Source organism: Sminthopsis crassicaudata, chromosome 3 (assembly GCF_048593235.1).
Source record: "Sminthopsis crassicaudata isolate SCR6 chromosome 3, ASM4859323v1, whole genome shotgun sequence".
Classification (NCBI taxonomy): domain Eukaryota; kingdom Metazoa; phylum Chordata; class Mammalia; order Dasyuromorphia; family Dasyuridae; genus Sminthopsis; species Sminthopsis crassicaudata.
This window is the reverse complement of record NC_133619.1, coordinates 393,547,969-393,556,469: the sequence shown is the minus strand read 5'-3', so window position 1 is coordinate 393,556,469 and position 8,501 is coordinate 393,547,969. Positions and strand designations below refer to the sequence as shown.

General features: G+C 40.4%; 1 long non-coding RNA gene across 1 annotated transcript; it reads right to left on the bottom strand.

The window, feature by feature from the left end:
* Positions 1 to 2,414: 2,414 nt before the first annotated feature.
* On the bottom strand, positions 2,415 to 7,307 carry LOC141559583 (uncharacterized). The gene is made up of 3 exons (XR_012487501.1): positions 7,250 to 7,307; positions 3,535 to 3,571; positions 2,415 to 2,451 (listed from the first exon to the last, which is right to left on the bottom strand). It is a non-coding gene; the product is annotated as an uncharacterized LOC141559583 (long non-coding RNA).
* Between the last annotated feature and the right edge of the window lie 1,194 nt (positions 7,308 to 8,501).

Here is an 8,501-nt window from a genome sequence, read left to right as displayed (position 1 = left end):
ATTTTATAATATTGACAACTGCCAAACCTTTTGTTCTAATTTTTCCCCTCCTTCCCCCCCCCTCCTCCCGCATAGATGTCAGGTTGACCAATACACATTAAATATGTTACATTATAAATTAAACACAACATATGCATACATGTCTCAACAGACTTTGAAATAGTGTGCAATTAGCCTGTGAAGGAAATCCAAAATGCAGGCGGACAAAATTAGAGGGATTGGGAATTCTACATAGTTGTTCATAATCATGTCCCAAAGATCTTTCTCTGGGAGTAGCTGGTTCGGTTCATTACTGCTCTATTGGAGCTGATTTGGTTCATCACATTGTTGAAAATGGCCACATCCATCTGAATTGATCATCCTACAGTATTGTTGTTGAAGTATACAACAATCTCCTAGTCCTGCCCATTTTACTCAACATCAGTTCGTGTAAGGCCCTCTAGGCCTTTCAGAAATTATCCTATTGGTCACTACCTAGAGAACAATAATATTCCATAATATTCATATACCACAGTTTATTCAGCCAATCTCCATTTGATGGGAATCCATGTAGTTTCCAGTTTCTGGCCACCACAAAGAGGGCTGTCACAAAAATTCTTGCACATACAGATTCCTTTCCCTACTTTAAAATCTCTTTGAGATATAAGCCTAGTAGTAACAATGCTGGGTCAAAGGCTATGCACAGTTTAATAACTTTTTGAGCACAGTTCCAAATTGCTCTCCAGAATGGCTGGATGTATTCAAAATTACATGCCAAATCACTTGTAATAAATCCAAGAGGCACATGCTTCAGCTTTTTAGATCTTCCTGATTTGTCACTGTGTTGAGGCAATATTTGATGAGCTCATCAAGAAGGCCTATAGCATCCAGGGACAATCCTCCTATTGCATTTGGATTATAGGGTTCCAAGAGTCCCACAGGTCAGAATAGAAATCCTAGGTCAAGGCTCCTTGCACCTTCTGAGTATGTAATAAACCGTAGCATGATTATTCCCTCCATAATCACGCACAAGTATTCATCTTCCATACACATGGGCAATACACTCAGAGGGATGATTTCTTTGTACAGGCTGCAAATTGCCTCCTTCATTTGGGTGCCTTTTTCTTTGCTCTACTTGTTCAATCACTCCATGGTGATGGAAACAGTCTGCACATGGCCCAAAGAGTACTCCTCAAGTTTAGAGTTTACCAAGGTACAGTGGGTCAGCGGAATTCATCCATCCCCTGCCTTTTTTCTTGCTTCCCAAGGAAGAGAAAACCACACAGATAAGAACAGGAAACTCCCAACATCACCACTATGTGATCAACTTTCCTTTCTTTTCACCTCGCAATATTTTTCTCACATCCTATCCCAACATAAGACAAAAGGGTCCGAAATCCCTTCACATTACAAGGAGAAAGACAAACCTCATTCCTAGGCTAGAATGGATTCACTTGGCATTGTCCTAACCAATATGTCTTTGTAGCTGACCAATCAGTGTTCATTCTTTCTGTCTTTTCTATTTATAAATTGTCAAGGAATTCGTACAGAGTTCTTCTGATCAGGCACAAAGCGCCCTTCAGAGTTGGAATTTCACACCTTTGTTTTTCTTTCCTCTATTTCAAGAACCCAGTCATGTAGCTCTCAAGGTTCCCTTTGGGATTTTCCTTGCAGATTGGCCATTTGCATCTGAATATCATGAGTGTCCTTTCTCATTTGGTGCTGCCTCTGACTCCTTTGTCATATGCCTGGGCCACATGGGAATGTTGCTCGGGAAACACAATGCTTCCTTGCCTTTGACCTAGACATGGCAGTGCTACTGGAAAGCACCTTTCTTGTCGCCTGCTCAAGGTAATGACCTGGTTTATCTCAGACACTCATGCTGTGGTATTGGTTGCTTTATCTTTCCATCTATTTCTCTTTCTACTTTTTGGCCTTATAATCTACAGACAAAGGCTGCCCAAATCCATGCAGCCCCTGGCTAGCTGAGAACAACCAAGTCTTCCTGCTTCCCTCAGCTACTGTTTCCCTCTGCCTCAGCACCACTCCATCAGTTCCCTGAAAAAGATGGCAGTTCAAGGCTGACAAGGAACAGATTCTCTCTGGCTCTTCCACTGCTCCCAACATGTCTCACCTAACAAAAAAAATTGTTTGAATTGCTCTGCCACCTGTGAATACAGCACAGAGGCCATTTGCTATCTTCCCCATAGTACGCAATGTGAACCCCTCAATTCTGCACATGGGGAATATGTAGAAAGCCAACTGCCCAGCCATTAACGAAACAACACGACTAGACATAATTTGGAATTTGCAACTGGGGAAAAACTCTATGTGGAGTATTCCATAAAGCATACGAGGGTGGTGGGCCCATGGGATCCATGCTAGCTAGAGGCTGGCTGAGAAATTTCTGCAGAGACAAGAGGCAGTATACTCACCTGTTGTGGATAAGGCAGATTCTGTCAATGCACTCTCCTATATCCAAAAAAGAAAAATATAACAAGCAGTAAACATGGAGTATCATGTGCCTTGAAAGGTGAGACATGTCTCAGTAAGAAACCCATAAGTTTCCACAATTACTCTTAAAACTTATCCCTTCCCTCTCTTTCCCACACAAGGAATTGGAGGTTATATGTTCTCCACACCCATGCCCTGCCGGCTAAGAAATCTGGACACTCTAAGAGAAACTTCCTTATATGCCCATCATCTCTGAAACGCCAATGTAACAGTGAGCCCTTGGGTCCATTTGAAGAACACCATGCTATTTTTTACTCATTTCTCTCCCAAATAAATTTGTGTAGATGAGCAAATAGCTTTTCTCAAGGTTATTGTTTATGACTGCTTTAAGTACAATTTGTAATACTTGTAATAAAGCCCACAAAGAGAATTGGTAAAATGATGTTTCCATGGATTAAAACTTTTACAAAACGTCTTACTCCCCAGGAATTTGGCTATAAACTTTGGGAAATGCCATCAAATTGCCACCTATTCTCTACCAAGCAGCCTATGTTGGACTGCAGAATAAGTGATTGAATGGATTTTGTTTGGTGGGGGAATACAAGTTCTTTACACAAAAGAGTTAAGAGTTTGCTTATATCAGGATTAGGCAAATGCTGACTATCAATGGGATTACCAGACATGTTGCAGATCCATCTGGGGATACCTGTGCCAGAAATGTCTCACTTTGCAATGAAATGGAGTGGGTTTCTCTGCCTCTGTGAACGGTGGGCTGAAATCATTGAATGCCTACAAATGTATCCACCACAACCTCAATTGGTACCCTTCTGACATAGCAGCAGTCAGCTTCGAAAGCAGCCTGACATAGTAAGGGCACTGCATCTCCTCACCATGCACTTGGGGACTCCCTGGAACTGAAGCACTCCATAAAGGCAGCCTGACATAGTAAGGGCTCTGCACCTATCTCACCATGCACTTGGGGACAACCTTGAACGGAAGCATTCCATAAAGCAAAAGCGGCACCTGGGATCATGATGAGAATCATTCTAGCTAGAACAGTGCACAGGATTTCCCCAGTTTACAAAAGGGCAGTAGACTCACCTGATCTGGATCAGGCTGGCTCTGGCAATGCACTCTCCTATATGTACATATAAAAATACCAATCAGTATACATGGAGCATGACCAATCAGGAAAGGGGAGAAATGGCTCAGTAAAAGACCAAGACATGCACATTTACAGAAAATATTACCCGTCCACCCTTTGACCACACCAAGAATGGGATTCTCTGTGTAATTTGAAAAGCCATGGAATCCTTACTAAGAAGCAGCACCATCTACAAGAAATTTCTCAATTGCCCTACCCCCTCCCAAATTGGGAGAGGATCTTTGGGAGATTTGGGTCATCTGAAGGTCATCAGGGCACATTGGACCCATTTCCCTAGCAGAGCATTGGGCATTTCCATTAAATGAGGAATCATCTCATCTTAAGTTTCCTTTGGATAAGTAATAGATGTCAACTTTCCCTTATGTAATTCCCCCAAGGACAAAGATTGTTACAGGACATCTGAAAAATGAAAATGATTTCTTGACAAATGTTTTTCTGTCAATAAAATTGGCAATCAACTTTTAAAAGTCTACCTTTTTTATTTTTCTACTTATTCTTCTCCAAGTACTATTTACATCCAAAGTTTGGAAGAGCAGCATTGGTTCTACAAGTATCTCACCAATTGTTCTCTCTCCGACATTCACTCTTTTGACTTTAGGATAAAAAATGAATAGATTTTGGTAAAATTACTTTCCATAGAGGAAAGTTCAGATCAGTAATCAGAAACATGAAGAGTTTGCAATAAATTGCAACACAGTTCTTCCTCTTCCCACACTTAGTTCTCCATTCACTAAACCTCCCATTCTAAATTGGGAGGAATATTTCTGTTCTTAAAAAGATGATGCTTTCTCACATGCCCCATGCTTATACATCCCAGAGAAGCAACAAAAGGCAACACATATGAAGGGCTTCATAGTAGCAATCTCAGTCATTCTTTGCTAAGATTCTGCCTAATGTTCAGAGGGTCTTATTTCTGGGGTTGCAATGAAAAAGGCTTACTCAATAAATCAATGGATTTAAAATATCCTCAATATTGAGATATATATATATATATGTATATATACAGTAAATAATTAAATTATGTATATATTAAATATGTATTCATTATATATTATGTATAGAGTAATTATTAAAACATATTATTTAAATAATTTATTTTTAAGTACATCTATAATTTTGCAACCACAAAATATAAATCAGGAATGGTTATTTTGAACAGTGTGTTTCTGCTATTTATTGATTGTGGTAAATTCAAAGGAAGATTGCAAAAATTATGATGAAAAGATCTGTGATTGAAACCATTAAATAGAGAAAACCAGGAATATTACATTATTCTTTTACTTCCGTATAAATAAATATATGTAGATTGATTTCCACCACGTGTTTCGGTGGAATTTTTGTGCCTTTGAAGGATGTGGGATAGGATTGAGAAAAAAATCAGTCACTCACACGGAGAGAATACTGAAGTTTCAGTAGCCATGAAACCAGGTAAAGGCCATAGGGTGAAAGAAGATCAATGTGATGTTCCATTGAATGGGCTATTTCTTTCAACTAACTATAATTTCATCTGAACTTCAATATTGCACCAACAAGGTTTCAGCAGATGTTAAAATTATTCTGTTTCTACTGCTTTAAAAGAACCAAGAATATATCTCTACAGCAGATGGTCTAAAACCTTGCAATCAACATCTAGTCAACATCCAATCACCATTCCTGACACCACACTGATCATATGGAATCCTGGACAAAGATAGCCATGGCCTTGACAAACCAAGAGAAAAATTATCTTTCCCTACTTTATTTTACATGGCTGGCATTCTTCAGCATGTGAAGGAGCGCAATGCTTTCGAAATTCTTAGTTTGCCTGAGTAGTAATGGAATTACAAATGGTTTCAAAAGCCGAGATTCACAGTGCTACTTGGGTGAAAATGGTTGAGACTATCACTGATGAAGAATAATAATGACATCATATAATTTCCCTGAAACACTCTCCTTGTCAATAATGTCCTTCCTAGCCAATATACATGAAATCAATTCACAGGACACAAGCCTCAGCTTCTTAGATTTTCCTAACTTGTCACTATGTTGAGGCAATACTTGAACAATGACTGATGAGCTCAACAAAGAGGGCCTATAAATTCCAGGGACAAGCCTCTTATTGCATTTGGATGATAGGGTTCAGAGAGCCCCACAGTTTGGAATATATATTCTGGATGAAGTCTCCTTGAATCGCCTGAGTATTTCATAAACCCTACCCTGATTATTCCCTCCAAAATCACGCACAAGTACTCATCTGCCATTGCCCATGTGCATGGGCAATACAACACTCAATGGGATGATTTCTTTTTACAAGCTCCTTCAGTTGGGTGCCTTTTTTTTTTCCTCTACTTGTTCAATAACTCGATGGTGATGGAAATAGTCTGCACATGGCCCAAAGTTTACTTCTCAAGTTTCAGTTTAATGACCGAACAGTGGGTCAGCAGAGTTCCTCCTTCCCCTGCTTTTTTTCTCACTTCCCACAGCAGAAAAAACAGACAGATAAGAACAGGTAAGTCCCAACATCACCACTCTGTGATCAACTTTCCTTTCTTTTCACCTCGCAATACTTTTCTCAAGTCCTATCCAAATATGGAGACAAAAGGGTCCAAAATCCCTTCACATTACAAGGAGAAAGACAAACCTCATTCCTCGGCTAGAATGGATTCCCTTGGCATTGTCCCAGCCAATATGGCTTTGTAGCTGACCAATCACTTATGTGTTCAATATTTCTGTCTTTTCTATTTATAAATTGCTAAGGAATTCGTACAGAGTCTTTGAACCAAGTCTTCCTTACTTCTGATCAGGCACTAAGCCAGCCTCAGAACTTGCAATTTCACACCTTTATATTTCTTTCCTCTATTTCAAGAAAACAGATCTGTAGTTCTGAAGCTTCCCTTTGGGATTTTCCTTGCAGGTTGGCCTTTTGCATCTGAACATCCTGAGTGTCTATTCTCATTTGGTGCTGCCTCTGACTCCTTGGTCATATGCCTGGGCCACATGGGAATGTTGAACTGGAAACACATTGCTTCCTTGCCTTTGACCTAGATATGGCAGTGCTACTGGAAAGTCTATTTTTGGCGCCAGCTCAGGATCATGCCCTGGTTTTTCTCAGACACTAATGCTGTGATTTTGGCTCTTTGAACTTTAGATCTATTTCTCTTTCTACCTTTTGGCCTCATCATCTACAGACAAAGGCTGCCCAAATCCATGCAGCCCCTGGCTAGCTGAGAAGAACCAAGTTGTCTTCCTTTGCTCAGCTACTGTTTCCCTCTATAATAACAGCACTACATCAGTTCCCTGAAAAAGTTTGCAGTTCAAGGCTGACAAGGAGCAGATTCTTTCTGGCTCTTCCACGATTCCTAACATGGCTCACCTAGCAAAAACTTTGTTTGAATTGCTCTGCCACCTGTGAATACAGCATAGAGGCCATTTGCTATCTACCCTGTGGCATGCAATGTGGAACCTTCAATTCTACACATGGGAAATATGTAGAAAGCCAGCCGCCCACCCATTAATGAAAAAACACTACTGCACAAAATTTTCAAGTTGAAACTGGGCAAAAACTCTATGTGGCGGGTTCCATATAGCATAATAGGGTGGGGGGCTCATGGGATTTAGGCCAGCTAGAGGCTGTCTCAGATATTTCTGCATAGACAAGAGGAATATACTCACCTGTTCGGGATGAGGCGAATCCTGTCAAAGCACTCTCCCATATCTAAAAAAGAAAACTACTACAAGTTGTAAACATGGAGTATCATGTGTCTTGAAAGGTGAGACATGTCTCAGTAAGAAACCTCTAAGTTTCCCCAATTACTCTTAAAACTCGGCCCTTCCCTCTCTTTTCCACAAAAGGAATTGGATTTTATGCGTTTTCTACACCTGTGCCATGTCTGCTAAGAAATCCGGACAGTCTAAGAGACACTTCCTTATACGCCCATCATCTCCCAAATGGGGATGTAACAGTGAGCCCTTGGGTCCATTTGAAGAACGCCATGCTATTTTTTACTCATTTCTCTCCCAAATAAATAGCTTTTCTCAAGGTTACTGTTGATGACTGCTTTATGTACAATTTGTAATACTTGTAAAAACTCCCATAAAAAGAAATGGTGCATGATTTCTTTCAATGGATTGAAGCTTTTATAAAACATCTAACTCCCTAGAAATTGGCTATTAACTTTGGGAAATGCCCATTATATTGCCACCTATTCTCTGCCAAGCAGTAATTGGAGATGCACTTTGAAGGATATGAGGCATTATCCAGTTATGTTTCTGAATTTCACTTCAATTCAATGTGTTCTGTACTTGTAGTAGTGTATGTTGGACTGCAGAATAAGGGATTGAATGGGTTTTCTTTGGTGGGGGAATAGAAGTTCTTTACACAATCAAGGTAAGAGTTTGCTTATATCAGGAATCGGCTGACTATCAATGGGATCCCCAGACATGTTGCAGATCCATCTGGGGATACCTGTGGCAGAAATGTCTCACGTTGCAATGAAATGGAGTGGGTTTCTCTGCCCTTGTGAAAGCTGGGCAGAAATCATTGAATGCCTATAAATGTATCCTCCACAACCTCAATTGGTACTCTTCTGATCTAGTTTCAGTCAGCCCAGAAAGCAGCCAGACAGAGTAAGGGCACTGCATCGCCTCACCATGCCCTTGGGGACTCCCTCCAACTAAAGCACTGCATAAAGCAAAAGAGGCACCTGGGATCATGATGAGAACCATTCAAGCTAGAAGAGAGCACAGGGATTCCCCAGTTTACAAAAGGGAAATAGACTCACCTGGTCTGGATGAGGCGGGCTCTGCCAACGCACTCTCCTATATGCACATATAAAAATATCAGTCAGTATAAATGGAACATGACCAATCAGGAAAGGGGAGAAATGGCTCAGTAAGAGACCAAGACAGGCACATTTACAGAAAA